Source organism: Chlorocebus sabaeus, chromosome 11 (assembly GCF_047675955.1).
Source record: "Chlorocebus sabaeus isolate Y175 chromosome 11, mChlSab1.0.hap1, whole genome shotgun sequence".
In the NCBI taxonomy this organism is placed as follows: Eukaryota; Metazoa; Chordata; class Mammalia; order Primates; family Cercopithecidae; genus Chlorocebus; species Chlorocebus sabaeus.
The window spans coordinates 39,459,424-39,477,354 of NC_132914.1; the positions used below are offsets into that span (position 1 = coordinate 39,459,424).

Here is a 17,931-nt window from a genome sequence, read left to right on the forward strand (position 1 = left end):
TGAAAATGGCAAGTGTAAAATCCATTCTTAAAAAGCACTTGACATTTTCACATACAGCTTTACAGCTATGGAAATGTGAGGAGGCTCACAAGAGATGGCCAAGAGTGGATTACAAAAAAAAGAAAAAGAAAAAGAAAAGAAAAGAAAAGAAAAGAAAAGAAGGAAGGAAGGAAGGAAGGAAGGAAGGAAGGAAGGAAGGAAGGAAGGGAGGGAGGGAGGGAGGGAGGGAGGGAGGGAGGGAGGGAGGGAGGGAAAGAAAGAAAGAAAGAAAGAAAGAAAGAAAGAAAGAAAGAAAGAAAGAAAGAAAGGAAGGAAGGAAGGAAGGAAGGAAGGAAGGAAGGAAGGAAGGAAGGAAGGAAGGAAGGAAGGAAGGAAGGAAGGTTTTAATTCTTGGTCAAGAGCAGAAATCTGATTTTTAGCTCTTTGTTTTGACTAGGAAATTAGGACTTCTTTAAAAGCTCTGCTTTGTAAAACTCATCTCTATGAGTTGATTTTTTTTTTTTTTTCTGGTAATGTTTAACTTCTGGTTTATATACCTAATAGTGCATGCCTTTTCTCTTCATGAGGACTTTGCAGGTTATCTCACTGTCTTTATTCTGTACTTGCAGGTTGAAGTCATCATATACATAAGGGGTTGGCAAACTTTTTCTGAAAAGGACCAGACAGTAAATATTTTTGGCTTTATGGGCCATATGGTCTCCGTCAACTCTGCTATTGTATCATGAAAGCAGTCATAGACAATATGTAAACAAATGAACTTGGCTGTCTTCCAATAAAACTTTATCTGTGAACACTGAAATTTAAATTTTATATAATGCTCATGTGCCATAAAATATTACTCTTCTTTTGATTATTCTTCAACCATTTTTTTTTTTAAATAAAAGCCATTCTTGGCTGGCAGGCTTTATAAAAACAGTCAGTGGGCTGGATTTGACCCCCAGGCCACACTTTGCCAACTCTGATACAGATGGCAAAAATTATTTGACAAAATAAAGCATAAATGACAATGTACATGTTCTGAAGTTTTACACAATTCTGTGGAAAGGATCTATTGGGTATCCTCAATGTCTCTAAGCACCAATAAGCCAACAAGTCCACTTGATCCTATCAGTGGTTCAACAGGAAGTCAGAGAATCAGTGGTCCAGTCTTCCCTGATGCTCACTGGACTGCAGTGCCTCCGCCCAGGAGATGCAGCCTTATCCAAGATCTTTACACCAGCAGCAGCAGCATCACCTGGGAGGGAATTAAAAATGCAAGAAAATCAGCCTCTGCTCCCAAACTTTTGGAATCACAATCTGCATTTTAGTGAAAGAAGCCAGAACATGAAAGATCACGTATTGTATGACTTTATTTATCTGAAGCATCAAGACCAGGCAAATCCATGGCAACAGAAAGCAGATGGGTAGTGGTCAGGAGCTGAGGGCAAGGGAGGAATGAGGAGTGACTGCTTGATGGACATAGAGATTCCTTGAAGAAAAACATGTCTTGGAACTGAATAGAGGTGATGGTTGCACAACACTGTAAACATATTAAATGCCATGGAGTTGTGCACTTTAAAATGGTTAATGATTACTTTTATGTTATGTGAATTTTACCTCTATAAAAAAATACCAAAAGAACTATACCTTAAGATCCCCAGGTGATTCACACGCACACTGAAGTGTGAGAAGCAATCTCTCTACTAGATGCAGTATCAGGGATTTTCAGTCTGGCTTACAGAGACATTGGTTTTTACCATAAAGTAGCAAAACTCCACTCATTAATACTAAAGCATCTAGTATTACAATATTAATGATTATCTAAATATTGTGGATACATTGTCTTAAATCTTTGGCATAGAAAATGTTAAAATTGCCTCACTTTTTACACTCTTTTTCCCCAAATTTTTCTACATATTCAATAGGGAAATTGCTAATGACAATAAGCTATCAAATGTGCTTCATTCATTAAATTTGAGTTTGTGCGATTTGTTTCTTGTTCCAAAAACTGTTCCCTAGCACCACCTATTTCTTTCTATGACTTATTCCACTGTAACATTCTTTGAATTGTTTTAACTTTCACAGATTAACTCTCCAGAAGACACGTTACCCTGCTTGGTATTCAGTATATATTTTCTGGTGACAGCTTTATGGTACAATTAAATTTCATACATTTTTTCAGCCTTCCCTGAATATGCATTAGAAAGCCAGCCATCATAATTCTAAGCCAATTGGCTTGATTTGCTTATTTAAGCCCACATCTCATAGGCCTGCTACATTTCCATACATTCCATTCCCATCTGCACTCCATCCACCTGCCCAAAGTTATTGATCATGCTGACAGTGAAGGAAACCACAGGACCTTGACAGTCAAAATATAATTTCCATTAGAAGGCCCTTTAAAAAGTACTCGGGACTTTAAGATGCCAAACGGTACAGTGATGTCAGTTTAAACCAGGTCACAGAAGAAGCTGAAAATTGATTATCAACAGCAGACTGAACCTGCGCTTTTCAAAAGTGTTATCAGCATTTACAATAAGAAATTGTTATCACAACTTGGCGTATGAGAAAAAAACCCTGATGTTTAGATGGACTAAGTAACTTAATAAGGCTCATTTGGATGCAAAAATAAATGAGCATCAAGTTAGCATTAACTTTTAATGCTTGCCATTTTATGTTAATTCACATTTTTAAATTATGGCTGATACTTTGCAATCAGTCTATGGCTAATTATATCTCCCACATGTAAATCTGATGGAATGCTGGAACCAAAGAACAACAAAAAATATCCAACAAAGACCGTATAGATTCAGAACCGTTCACGTGCCTCTGTTAACTGGAAAAATCCAGCCCGCACAGAAAACCGCAAGCTCTGAACTTCAGTCACCAGTGTTTTCCAAAGATCAAAGCTTAGCTTGCTTAACCATGAAAACCATATTGATGTATCCTGTTTGCAGGTGTTTTTCCTGATATTTTTCCGTGTAACTGATAGCTGTATCCTAAGACAAGATTTAGGTGCTGAGTAGATGCAGACTGAACTTGTAGGAAACCTCCAAGCTAAAATCATCTAAATAAGAAGGAATCAGGAGTCAAATACATTCTTTCACCTAACACCAAGAGTCTACATGCTCTTCAACTCCAGACACAAGGATTCTTCCAGTAACAAAAAGGATATCCAGATTCAATTCTTTTCATGAAGATGTATTCTAATGTACAGTCTTATCAGAAGCTTAGATTTTAGTAACACAAAAAGTAAAAACTACCATATAATGACAAGTCTACCCTGAGCCAGGCGCTTTGTAAATGCTACTTTTCTTATTCTTCACAATAACCCCTCATGAGAAAACTGAAAGTCATCTGATCAAAGTTACAAAGCTAGTAAATGATCAAAGGAGAGTTTTCTAATTTAGGAGTTAAGTAGGTCTGGGTTATTCAAATCCAGATGCATATAAAAAATATTTATGTGTTCACTAATCACTAGCTGTAAGAATCCAACTTCTGTGCTCCATGAATGAAGACACCAAGGTCCAGAGAGGTTAAGCAACTTGTCTGAGTTTACACAGCCAACTAGTGGCAAATTCGGCACCAGAGCCTGTATCTTCTCTCTGCTCAGCCATCATTTGTCCTTCACCTCACGGCATAGATCTTTAACGTACATGTGAGTCACTTGGGGATCTAGTTACAATGTAGGTTCTGATTCAGTAGGCCCGGGAGGGGCCTGAAATTCTGAATTTCTATCAAACAAATAAAGTAACTATGGGGCCCAGGACCAATGCTACACACCACACTCCCATCATCACTGGTAGAAATCAGAAACCTGGAGATGTGCTTCAGGATTTCAATTTGGAGAAATCATTATGTAAAATAATGTTTTCTGCACCACTAGAGTGACAAACTCCTCCCAATTTGCCTGGGATTTTTCCCAGTTTTAGCATTGAAAGTCCCACCTTCCGGGAAATCCCTCAATCCCTCAATCCCTGGCTAACTGAGATAGTCAATCACTGTATCCTCAACTGCTTTACATGCCATGTGTTAGTTAACACAGCATTAAATGTGGAAGAAAATACGCAACATGAGTTAGGAAGAGAGGAGGCAAAGGGTGGGAGGGCTTAAGAGACCGAAGGCAGGGTCGGCTGCGTGAGTGTGCATTGGTACGATTTCGCAGAGACCTGAACTCAGAGGGGCTCAAGGCTCGCTTTAATGCTCTGCTACTGCTGTCTTGAAATTCTTAATGTTTTCATTGAGATATAACTTACATACCATAAAAATCACCCTTTAAAGTGTGCAATCCATCTTTTTTTAGTATATTCAGAAGGTTGTGCAACTATCTTATTTCAGAACCCTTTCATCACTCCAGATGGAAATCCTGTACCCATTAGCAGTCACTCCCCACTCCACCCTTCCCCCAGACCCTGGAAACCACTAATCTACTTTAGGCCTCTATAGATTTGCCAATTTGGGGCATCTCATATAAAGGTAATCTCACAACATGTGGCCTTTTGTATCTGGTTTCTCTCACTTAGCATAATGTTTTCAGGCGTCATATGCCTTGTAGCATGTATCGGCACTTCATTACTTTTTGTTGCTGAATAATATTCCATTGTATGGATACAATGTATACAATATCCCATTGCATAGCTATGCCACATTGTGTTTGTTCATTCATCAGTTAATGGACATGAGGTTGTTTGTACTTTGGGCTATAATAAATAATGCTATTATGAACATCCATGTACAGGTCTTTATGTAAACATATGTTTTCAATTCTCTCAGGTCTGTACCTAAGAGCAGAATTGCTGGATCATATGGTAACTCAGTTTAGCTTCTAAGGAACTGCTGGATTCTTTTCCAAAGTGTCCACATCACTTTGCATTCCAACCAGCAGTGTATGAGAGCATGAAATTCTTAATAATCTCATTTTTCATTTCACCCTGAACCCAGCAAGTTAGGTAGCTGAGCAAAATAACTATAAAAGTTATTTTATAGTTATTTATAGAGGTACAAGCACCTCTGACCCTAGGAACCACAGTCCCTCCTTGTTTTCTACAGAGACCAAAAAAAAGGGGTGTAGGAAGAAGGGGAAGAAACCCACCCCTTTCTGACATATCTATCAGATACCCTGGAGGAACTAAGTCAAGGTTATTCTCAGAGGAGACCTACTAAGATTTCAATTCACCGGCTTCACTAAGCCTCCCCTGCTTCCCCACCGCACCCAAGCCTTTCCCTCTGCCACTCCCGCTTGGATTCCTTCAAGTGCAAAGGAACCAAGTCTTTCATTATTCATTCAACTACCCTCTGTGATTTGCCTCCCAGGAACTGAGCTAGATGCTTGGGCTACAGCAGCTCAGAGCCCAAGGATTCACAAAGCTTGTATTTATAAAAGGCTTGAATTCAAAGGACTGGTTTGGTTTACCATATCTATTAAAATTCATTCACATTAAATTAACATTCTGTGTATTAACAAATACAATGGATACAAAACCAATTTCTGATGGAAAAAAAAAAGTATGGAGTTCTTTAAGTCAGAAACAAGGCAGCCTGTCAAAGGGTAACAGAAAGTAAAAGGTGGAGAAAGAGAACTTTGAAACATTTTATAAATTTGCCAAGGGGTAGCCTTGTTCGCTTACATCTGGGCAGGGCTAAAACCACTCTGCTCAGTTTTGTTTTGTTTTTTTGTCTTGCCAATGCCTAGAGGCAGTACTGTCTGGCTTGATTTATGAAGGAGATTGGAGCATATTTATTTCAATACTTCCTCTTTCCCTAAAGATTTGTTAATTGAGGTATCACCTTTCAAGAATCATTGAGTAAAACTAATATATTACATTACATGTTTCTGATTTCCACCAGAGCAATTATTTCACAATGTGTATTAAAGGGAAGACCTCGCTCTTGAGTATGCCAAATAGAAAGCAGTTCATTCAGAAGCAAACTAGAAGTAGTTGATTTCCCTAATTTATACACTGTAATTAGACTTTACTTCATTTCTTTATCCTATTTCTAGAAATGAAATTATAAATTTCTCCTGACAGGTTGGCACAGATTAGTTTTAAGTGCACATAATTCAGTTACCTTTGGGTTGTCTTTGGCCAGCGTTCAGCAGAAGTCCATCAGATAACTTTGTAACACCCAAGATTGTATACTTAACCCTTTTTAATATTTTAAGACAGTTACTTCATATCTAGAAAGATTATAAAATAACCTAGTAATAAATACCACAGTTTCTTGGACACAGAGAAATTTGGGAAAGTGGAAATGCCAGCCCTTAGGTATTTTTATGGTTCTGAGAGTCCAACAAAAATCAAATGATACATCTGCACAAGCCAACAATAACAAAAAGTTTATCTGCTTTTGGCAACAATTGTACCAACTCACATTCATCAGACATCTGATTGACGATCACATGTTGTTATTTAATAAAATATTATTTATTGCTTAATAAAGTCATTTTGGAGACAAAATATCTTAAAGCCTGAGTACATGAGAGAAGTGTCTATTAAGAAACAGGTCCTTGGTATTGAAAAGTCTGGGGAAACCTGGAATAGATGATAAAACCTCAGAAAATTCGGGCCGGGCGCAGTGGCTCAAGCCTGTAATCCCAGCACTTTGGGAGGCCGAGACGGGCGGATCACGAGGTCAGGAGATTGAGACCATCCTGGCTAACACGGTGAAACCCCGTCTCTACTAAAAAAATACAAAAAAACTAGTCGGGCGAGGTGGCGGGTGCCTGTAGTCCCAGCTACTCGGGAGGCTGAGGTAGGAGAATGGCGTGAAACCGGGAGGCAGAGCTTGCAGTGAGCTGAGATCCGGCCACTGCACTCCAGCCTGGGCGACAGAGGGAGACTCCGTCTAAAAAAAAAAAAACCTCAGAAAATTCTGTTCCATTTGCACCCATTGCTTTTGAATGGAAAGCTATTCAGCAACTTGTATTTCTTCTTTCTTATCCTTGATCACAGGTCTCCCTCCACCCTATCACTCCCACCTATGAACTAAAACCAAACACACCAGAGAAATAGGATTTTCAGGGCAGGTTCTCTTTGCACATTAAACAATCAAAGTGACTTGTTGCCTGTCATCCCAGCCACCCAAGAACCTGAGATAGGAAGATTGCTTGAGCCTAGGAGTTCAAGGCTGCAGTGAGCTAGGATCACGCCACTGTATTCCCCACTGGGCAACAGAGTGAGATCCTGTCTCAAAACAAAAATTATTAGCATTGTTGATATATTTTTACGGCAACACCAGCCTAGAGTTAATCTTTGGTTGTTAGTGACAACCATTTTCTCTCTGCTAACTGGAGGGGCTTTTACCCAGCATGAAAGCCCACTAAAATCCACATGCTCCAGAGAAGGTTTGAGCAAGAACATCCCTGGTTAACATACCCCTTATCTATTGGGATGTTTGAGGAACAACCAGCTTATCCAATACCATGAAAATGGCCATGCTGCCCAAAGTGCTTTATAGGTTCAATGCTATCCCCATTAAACTACCATTGACATTCTTCACAGAATTAGAAAAAACTACTTTAAATTTCATATGAAACCAAAAAGAGAGCCCACATAGCAAAGACAATCCTAAGCAAAAAGAAAAAAGCTGGAGGTATCACGCTACCTGACTTCAAACTATACTATAAGGCTACAGTAACAAAAACAGCACAGTACTGGTACCAAAACAGATACATAGACCAATGGAACAGAATAGAGGCCTCAGAAATAATGCCACACATCTACAACCATCTGACCTTCAACAAACCTGACAAAAACAAGCAATGGGGAAAGGATTCCCTATTTAATAAATGGTGTTGGGAAAATTGGCTAGCCATATGCAGAAAACTGAAACTGGACCCCTTCCTTACAACTTATACAAAAATTAACTCAAGATGGATTAAAGATTTAAATGTAAGACCTAAAACCATAAAAACCCTAGAAGAAAACCGAGGCAATACCATTCAGGACATAGGCATGGGCAAGGACTTCATGTCTAAAACACCAAAAGCAATGGCAACAAAAGCCAAAATTGACAAAGATCTAATTAAACTAAGGAGCTTCTGCATAGCAAAAGAAACTATCACCAGAGTGAACAGTTAACCTACAAATGGGGGAAAATTTTTGCAATCTGTCCATCTGACAAAGAGCTAATATCCAGAATCTACAAGCAACTTAAACAAATTTACAAGAAAAAAACAAATAACCCCATCAAAAAGTGGGCAAAGGTTATCAACAGATACTTTTCAAAAGAAGACATTTATGCAGCCAATAAACATTTGATAAAAAACTCATCATCACTGGTCATTAGAGAAATGCAAATCAAAACCACAATGAGATACCATCTCACGCCAGTTAGAATGGTGACTATTAAAAAGTCAGGAAACAACAGATGCTGGAGAGAATGTGGAGAAATTGGAACACTTTTACACTGTTGTAGGAGTGTAAATTAGTTCAACCATTGTGGAAAACAGTGTGGCGATTCCCCAAGGATCTAGAACCAGAAATACTATTTGATTCAGCAATCCCATTACTGGGTATATAACCAAAGGATTATAAATCATTCTACTATAAAGGCACATGCACATAGATGTTTATTCCAGCACTGTTCACAATAGCAAAGACTTGGAACCAATCCAAATGCCCATCAGTGATAGACTGGATAAAGAAAATGTGGCACGTATACACCATGGAATAGTATGCAGCCACAAAAAAGGGTGAGCTCATGTCCTTTACAGGGACATGGATGAAGCTGGAAACCATCATTCTCAACAAAGTAACACAAGAACAGAAAACCAAACACCACATATTCTCACTTATAAGTGAGAGTTGAACAGTGAGAACACATGGACACAGGGAGGGGAACATCACACAACAAGGCCTGTTGGGGGTGAGGCCCAAGAAAGGGATAGCATTAGAAGAAATACCTAATGTAGATGAAGGGTTGATGGGTGCAGCAAACCACCATGGCACATGCATACCTATTTAACAAACCTGCACGTTCTGCACATGTACCCCAGAACTTAAAGTATAATATAAATAAATAAATATACAAATAAATAAAACTTTTTAAACACTTCCTGAACAGAGTCTTTACCAAAAGACTTCCATCATTCATTAGAAGTGAATTCTAGATCAAACCCAGTGTTATCCTAAATTAAGTGTGAATTTGCATAGCAAAGTCAAAGAGAGATAGGAAAGAGGCAGGGATGGCCCATTCTCCCCACATAGAAAGCAAGTGAGCAATAGTTTCTTGTACTCTCTTTTAGTCAAGAGTGGATACAATAATAATGACAATAATGCACAAAACAAGTATTTCATTAATACTTTCTTTCAGAAAAAAAAAAATGAAATGCTTCATAGGATTCTGCACAAGCTAGGGTTGGTCTCTCACAGGGAGACTTAAGCTAACATAAACAAACTCACGTGGTTAACTTTGTCTGAGCTGTGTTGGGAGTAAAACAGCTTTCCTCCCTCCCAAGCCAGGGGCCTCTGGCATATGTAGCTTCAGACACTGCAGAACTAAACAGAATAGAACAAAATGGATGCTGTGATTTGTACATTCTGTTTATTTCAGTTAGTAAATATAGTTACTATGAGCCATAAATACATGTTATTCACATCCTACATTTTAAAAATATTTTTCTTTATTCCATAGGCAATGAAAAGCTATGAAAGTTTTCTGAACACACAAATGACATTGTCGAACTTATGCATAGGAAGACAACTCTGGTGGCTGTGGGAAGGATAAACAGGATGATGGAGAGACTGAGGGGTAGCCAGATAAGGAGCTCCTTGCTAAAGATAGTGCCAGGCCAAACCAGGGTAAAGATAGAAAGCTCAAGGGGGTAATAGATAAAAGAAACATTGCAAAGAATAAAAATCTCTAGCAGTTAGTTCCAAAGCTGTTCAGGATCCTGTGTTTCTACTTTCTTATCCCTGTTCACAGGTCTCCCTCCACCTCATCACTCCCAGCTATGAACTCAAACCAAACACACCAGAGGGGTGGAAGAGGAAGAAGCAGAAATGATGCTGAAAAACCAGTTAGAGGAGAAAGATATGTATGGATAAGCTATAAAGTAAGAAGACATTCTGGGGTGATTTTACAGATGCCTGTGAATCCCTGCCCAAGTGCCCCAGTGAATAGTGATTGACCATACGACCTGCTCAAATGGCTGGCTGTCACCTGCCTCCAGCCAAAAAGGGGAGAAGTAAGCCCATGGATACAGCACAGTAGAAAAAGCACAACAGTGGAGCTAATTGCCTGGGGTTTGAATACCTGTATCCACCCTTCTTTCCCCATCTCTGTGTGATCTGGGGCAAACCGTAACCCTCTCTGAGCCAGTGCTTCCTTGTCTGAAAATAAGGATAATACTCTCATTAGGATTGCTATGAAAATAGTCATATGCAGAACTGGCATGCATCAGGGGCCTCATAATTAGTAATGGTTATTATAAGCCACACAAATGTTTCTGTACTGGGGCTCAGAGACAATGCATGACCTTTCCAGGTTTGCACAATATATCATTATAAAACCAGAACTCCAAGTCATGATATCTATAGTATTCTTCCCCTGAGGCTATACTTCCAAAAACAAAGCCAGAGATGAGAGATACTTCCTCCTACATAGCTTCACGTTCTCTGTGTCCTGTGCATACTTTCTTTTGAGATCCTGAACAATGCCCAAGGCAAACCACTAAAGACTTTCATTCCCACTATCAAACACTCTTTTGCTTATACAGTGCTTATTATCATTTCATTTCCTTTAGCCCATGTAAAACTTTTTGAATGACATAATTTACAGCATTGTTTTATGTACCTATTGTGACACGACAAACTGCCTCAGAACTTACTAACTTGAAACAACAATTTGTTATTTTTCTTAATTCGGTACCTTGGCTGGGTTCAGGTGGATGGTTCTTCTGTTTCACATGGCATCAGCTGGGATCACCCTTGCAGCTGCCTTTAGCTGGGAGCTCAGCTGGAAAGTCCAAGATGGCTTCACTCATACATGTGGTGAGTCTGTAGGTGTAACTGGAATAGCTGGGCACTCTCTTGGCTTCTCTCTCTACATATCTTTCAGCTGTCTTGCTCAATCTTCTTTCAAAGCAGCTGGCTCCCAAGAAGTGAAGCAGAAGTTGCCAGGCCCAGGCTCAGAAATCCAGAAGGTCACCTTCACTGCATTCTGTTGGTCCAAGCAAGTGACAAGGTCAGGTCAGGTGCAAAGAGAGGAAAATACAGCCTACCTTTGGATGTGGACATCCTTCCACAAGGATAGGGAGAAATTGTTGGGAGGAAGTATTGGTGACCATCTTTGTAAGTATCCACCAGAAATATTATTTGTAAAATCTGGGCTTCAGAGTCCACAGAAAACTACTCAATTACGACTTTTTAGAAAACACATCATCCATTCACAAACAATAGTTATTTTGTGTAAACATTCTAACAACTTTTACCCTTGATTTCTTAGGAAACATTTATTTAAGGATTGTAGTAGAATGGATAATGACCTTCAAAAAGACATCCAAACCCCTAGAATCTGTGAATGTGACCTTATTTGGAAAAAAAGTGAAGATGTAATTAAGAGTCCTGAGATAAGATCTAACTAGATTACCCGGGTAGATCCTAAACCCAATGACAAGTGTCCTAATAAGAGACAAAGAAGGAGAAAACACATAGAGGAAAGGTAACAAGAAGATGGAGGCAGAGGCTGGAGTGATGTAGCCTTACGTCAAGGAAGCCAGTGAATGCCTGAGGCCACTGGAAGATGAAAAGGCAAAAATGGATTCTTCTTTGCAGGCTCCAGAGGAAGTATGGTCCTGCCAACACCTTGATCCAAGATTTCTGTCCTCCAGAACTTTGAGAGAATACATTGCTGTTGTTTCAGGCCACCCAGTTTTCTTTAATTTGTTATGGCAGCCATGAGAAACTAATATAAGTATCTTACCTCTTTATGATTAAGACTAAATGTTTGCCTCCCATTTAGGGATTGTGATTTATAAGGAAATGGCTGTAACTCTTGGCTCCTACTTCCCCACACACTCAGCAGAGGTATCGAGTAAAGGCTTTACCAGAAAACTCACCTCTGCCCAGGTCCTGAGCCAATCCTGACAGGAACACATAAGATGTTAGAAGTCTCTGTCTTGCCAGATCCTTCTGAAAACATTTTGCTGCTCACAGTTATCTGAGCCACAGCCCCTCCCTACATCACCTTCGCTCATTCCTGGGTGGACTCAGGCTTTGGGATCAGACACAGTTGAAGTTGCAGCAGGATAACATGTAAATTCTCAGAGCTCTTGTTTCTTTCTCAGTAAAATGGGATGATATCACCTTCCTCACAGACCTACTTCAAAAATTAAAGTTAACTAAAACACCTGGCACATAGTAGGACCTCAAGAAATGGTGCCCATTATTACTACTACTTTTAAGCTGTATGTAGTTGCTTATCTGTTTCACATACCTGATGCTCAGTGGGGCTGGAGCCATACTCTAAAGTCCAATCTGATTAGCAAAGCCTCTGACCCCTTTCCTAACCTTTGCCAGCTAATTTGCCCCTCCCAAATCAGCTGCCCTCTGTGATCCTCCCACCTCAGCCTTCCAGGTAGCTGGAACTACAGGGATGCATTACCAACTCTGGCTAATTTTTGTATTTTTAGTAGAGAGAGGGTTTTGCCATGTTGCCCAGGCTGGTCTAGAACTCCTGGGCTCAAGTGATCCTCCCGCCTCAGCCTCTCAAAATGCTGGGATTACAGCCATAAACCACCATGCCCAGCCCGGCTTCTGATTCCAGCTTTCCTCTCCACACAGCTTTTACCCTCCAACAAACTTTTCACACTCCTAACTCTAGCTCCTCCTCACTGGACCCAGCTATCATCTATCCTACCACAGCGGTTCTCAAAAAAGTGTAGTCCCAAAACCAGCAAGCATCATCAGCATCACCTGGGAACGTATTAAAAATGCAGATCTCAGACCCTAACCCTAATCCAGACCTACTGACTCAGAAACTGAGGTGGTCAGGCCCAGCATCTGTATGTATGTAACAAGCCCTGTAGGAGACTCTGACGCACGCATTCTGAGAACTGCAGCCCTACTATATTTCAGTAAGAGTTCACATTACCTGATTGCCTCTGCAGTAAATGAATCACCTGCCTGGGGTTCTGCAAGAGATGCTGCTAGCCCCCTCTGCAGACCATGCAAATAAAGAGGACTACATCATTTGCTGGGCAGCAAGACCTTGCCAAAACCCAAGGCAGCTTTCTTAATAGCTGACACACTGGATATGCCCAGTTTCTGTCTCTCCAAACCCAGACTGTCACCAACCTGGCCACTCCACTGGAAGTAACATAATCAATGCAGTAAAGTTAACTGCAAGGTCAAAATCAGAGTTTGAACTGTAAAGGTACAATATTTGACATTTATTTTGCCAACTGCTTTCTACAGCATCTCAAGTGTTTAACAAATGATACCTTCTAATATTTAACTTTTCAGGGCTCATGGTGTATTTGATGCTTCATAGGATGTGATTCAGAGATCAACCTTATCCTGCTCTTAAATTCTGCATTTATCTTGCCAGGATCCCATGAGCTAGGCTGTAAAAGCAAACCATGTTGACAAAATTCGGAGCCTACTGTAAGCACCCAACTGCTGGGGTATTCCTTGCACTGACCCACCCTGGAGCCAATCTTCAGCCTCTTTGGCCCCTCCTTGTAATAGTACAAATAGATTTTGTTGTTAAAGCTTCCTCCTTAATTACTGACATATGTGCAATTCAAGTTACTTTCTTGCAATTATGTTATTCAGCAATAATTGGATTTCTAGTTTTAATTGGACCATAAATTAGCAATAGCTTTCATGAACACCATTACAGTGATTTCTAGCTACAGTTTTTGCTGCTTTTTGAGTACATTATATTTCAAACAGAATGAATCACCAGGAAAAGAAGTCACAGCTGCAGTGAACTCTTGCATGGGTTCATATTAATGATTACAAGTTGGGTGCTATGCTGTTGTAACTAAACATTTGCTACAACTACTGCCCACTGGGCATTGCTGTGTCATGAGGCTGCCTCCTGCCCAGGGTGAGAGCACACAATTGTGCTGGGATGAAGATCCAGCCACATGACTCGATATTTACTCAGCTAAATGGGGAAGAGAATCTTTTTCTTACCACCTGCTACTGCAGATAAACACTTGAAAATAAAACAAAAGAAAACCAAACTCTTCTTGAAAGCTGCTGAAATAAAAATTTTGCTGAAACTACCAAAAGCATAATCCCATTGCTATCTTCCTTTCCTAAAGGGACTATTTACTCAAATCAGTACAATAAATATTTGCTGAGCATTGGCAATGTGCTGGTTATTGAAAAAGATGCTAAGCTAGTAAGAGACAATAAAGTGATGTAGTTAAGAGCATGAGATTTGGAGTCAGGCCTCCTGGGTTAGAATTACAGCTCTGCTGCTTCTTGGCTGTGTGACCTCTGGCAAATTACTTACTCTCTCCATAGTTCTTTTTCCTTATTTGACAAATATACCACACGGTACTTGTCTGGATTAAATGACTTCCAACATTTAAAAAGGACTTTTTAAAGCACCTGGCACATGGTAAGCACTTACTTACTAAATGCTCATTATTCTAGTTCAAGGTGATAAAGGCTTCATCTGTCTTGTCCATCACTGTATTCCCTAGCATCCAGAATAGTGACTGATTGACAGATGATAAGTGCTCAAGAGATGTCTTTTGTCTAATAGGAAAATCCTACACTACAGGAAGTGCCCAAAGAAGGAGGGGATTTAAAGAAGAGAGGAACTGGATCTAGTTTGGAAGTGTATCAGTCAGGGTCTTGGCAGGAAACAGAGCACATTCAAAAGGGATGATGAAAGAGCATTTCATGAAATAACTACTTAAAAATTTATGGGGGCAGATTAAGAGAAACAAACAAAAATGGTGAAGGATCACAGAGTCAGCAAGAACAGAGAATTATTACCTCCTGTCTTAGTCCATTTTCATGCTGCTATAAAGAACTGCCAGAGACTGAGTAATTTATAAAGGTTTAACTGACTCACAGTTCTGCACAGCTAGGAGGCCTCAGGAAACTTACAATTGTGGTGGAAGGGGAAGCAAACATGTTCTTCTTCACGTGATGGCAGGAAGGAGAAGTACCTAGCAAAGAGGGAAAAGTCCTTTATAAAACCACCAGATCTCATGAGAACTCACTCATTATCATGAGCGCAGCAGCATGGGGGTAATGTCCCCATGATTCAATTACCTCCCACCAGGTCCCTCCCATGACATGTGGGAATTATGGGAACTACAGTTCAAGGTGAAATTTGGGTGGGGACACAGTGAAACCATATCACAGCCCCAGACCCACAGGGGCCCAAAAGAGCTGTGGAGAGAGGCCCTGACAGGAGCAATGGCCTTCAGCAACAAGTACAGTCTCTGCTGACCTCCAGCCACACAGGAGGGAAGCCAGAGGAATCAAGACTCTGACCTCTCTCTCATGTCCTCTGATCTTGTCCTGTTGGCCAAACCCAATTGGAAGCAATATATGTGATTATTTTTGCATTAACTAATAAATTATTTATTTTTATTTATACACACACACACACACACACACACACACACACACACACACACAGGTATAGTAATGACCATAATTTTGAAGTGGAAATAAATGAAAATACTATTTTTATATATCTGCAAAACCAATGATGTAACGTGGGAAAAAAATCCATGGTTTTTATGGCCAACAAAGTTTCTTGGGGTTTGTTGCCTATATTTATAGTTGAAGAAAATGCTAAATTTCAGCTAGAAGTTAATGAAAATAAAGAAGTAGGGTTTTTGTCTCCTCCAAGTTCATGCAATCCCTGAATTAAGTACCCCTGGCGTAGTCCTGTTATACCTATTTTCATCTTCCCAATAGGCAGAGGCTACTGAAGGCAAAATTTACAGGGCTTCCCTAGAGGAGTGTTGATTCAGAAGGCCATTACTTTTCCCTTGAAGGGAGACTATGGTTGAGCTAATTAGATTTGTGGAGACTTTTCTGTGTCCCTGTAAAACCTAATACATAGTATGAGTGAGGTGGTCATGGATAACTTATGAAGACCATCTCATTAGCTTATAATCATTGCTCATAACATTTATGTATTCAGCAAATATGTACTGAGCATCTACTATGTGTCAGACACTGTTCTAGATACTATGGATACATCAGTGGACAAAATAGATTTTTAAAAATATTCCTTGCTCTCATGAAGCTTAGATTGTAGTTGGGGTGAGTGGGTGAAGGTTCAGACAACAAACAAAAATAAATAATATAAATGGTATCATATGTAAAGAGGTGATAAGTACTCTGAAAAAATATAGAGAACATTTTAGGAAGTATAGGGAACCATGGGGAGGGTTGTAATTTTAAACGACGTAACCAGAGTAAAGTTTATTATTAATAAGAATGTGAAGTTTGGCCATGCACGGTGGCTCATGCCTGTAATCCCAGCACTTTGGAAGGCCAAGATGGGTAGATTGCTTGAGTCCAGGAGTTCAAGATCAGCCTGAAAAACAGGGCAAAACTCCATCTCTACAAAAACTTAGCCGGGTGTGTGGGCACACACACCTGTACTCCCAGTTACTCAGAGGCTAAGGTGGATCACTTGAAGTCCAGGAGGTGGAGGTTGTAGTGAGTCATGATTGTGCCACTGCACTCCAGCCTGGGCAACAGAGAAAGACCCTCTCTCAAAAAAAAAAAAAAAAAGCCAGGCACCGTGGCTCACACATGTAATCTCCACTTTGGGAGGCTGAGGTGAGGTGGGCGGGTCACCTGAGGTCAGGAGTTTGAGACCAGCCTGACCAACATGGAGAAACCCCGTTTCTACTAAAAATACAAAATTAGCTGGGCATGGTGGTGCATGCCTATAATCCCAGCTACTTGGGAGGCTGAGGCAGGAGAATTGCTTGAACCCAGGAGGCAGAGGTTGCAGTGAGCCAAGATTATGCCATTGTACTCCAGCCTGGGTGACAAGAGCGAAACTCTGAAAAGAAAAAGGAAAGAGAGAGAGAGAGAGAGAGAGAGAGGGAGGGAAGCAGGGAGGGAGGGAGGGAGGGAGGGAGGGAGGAAGGAAGGAAGGAAGGAAGGAAGGAAGGAAGGAAGGAAGGAAGGAAGGAAGGAAGGAAGGAAGGTCAAGTTTAAGAAAAGACTTTAAGGAGGTGAGAACAATCATACTACCTTAACAAATGAGTTATCTCACCCAAAAGCAGCCACACATTCTTCTGTGTCAGTAGGAGCAGCACAAGAATGGATTTAAGAATCCTTGTCCCTGTCTTCTCTCTGAAAGTTGACATTTTCTGGATGTGGTTTCTTCATCTCTGAAAGAGGAGAGCTGGACTAGGTCAACAATTACAGAACTGTGACCAGCACACCCTTGGGTGGGGTGCATCCGGGGTGTTGGAGAGAGATGATACGAGAGAGGCTAAGTAGACAAAGATTTCAGTCACTTCCCCAACTTCAACCTTTGATCTGTTTTATACAATGGGGTCGTAAGTCAGATTTTGTTTTTAGAAAAAGTGTTTCCCTACAAACCAAAGGAAAAAAGTTTGAAAGCCATTAAGTAGTTATTGTAGATTTTCTTCCTTTTAAATAATTGTCATCATCCAAAAGAAACATCATGACAATGTTGGCTACCGCTGCCTGCATCTTCACTTCTCACAGCTTGCCATGACTTCACTACTTCTTTTGGTTTTAATTCATTGCTGTCCACACAGAGGTATTTACAGTGATGATCATGAGTTTCAAAACAAGTCTAATGAAATGTGCATTTTCTTAGGATAGTGAGTTCCCAAAACAAACAAGCATTGATTTCAGGAACCAAATTACATAGCATCCAGGCGAGGAGGAGGCTGCCCGGGAGGGTAAAGGGTCTTGCGTCTCCTTGCCCTGCCAGCACCCCTACCTGCTCCACTAATGCATTCCGTATTAATTT

At 40.3% G+C, this 17,931-nt stretch overlaps 1 long non-coding RNA gene across 1 annotated transcript; it reads right to left on the reverse strand.

Moving 5' to 3' along the window:
- Nucleotides 1-831: 831 nt before the first annotated feature.
- LOC103238165 (uncharacterized) lies at nucleotides 832-17,583 on the reverse strand. The gene is made up of 4 exons (XR_005240010.2): nucleotides 17,200-17,583; nucleotides 15,054-15,115; nucleotides 10,852-11,142; nucleotides 832-1,234 (listed from the first exon to the last, which is right to left on the reverse strand). It is a non-coding gene; the product is annotated as an uncharacterized lncRNA (long non-coding RNA).
- Nucleotides 17,584-17,931: the final 348 nt, after the last annotated feature.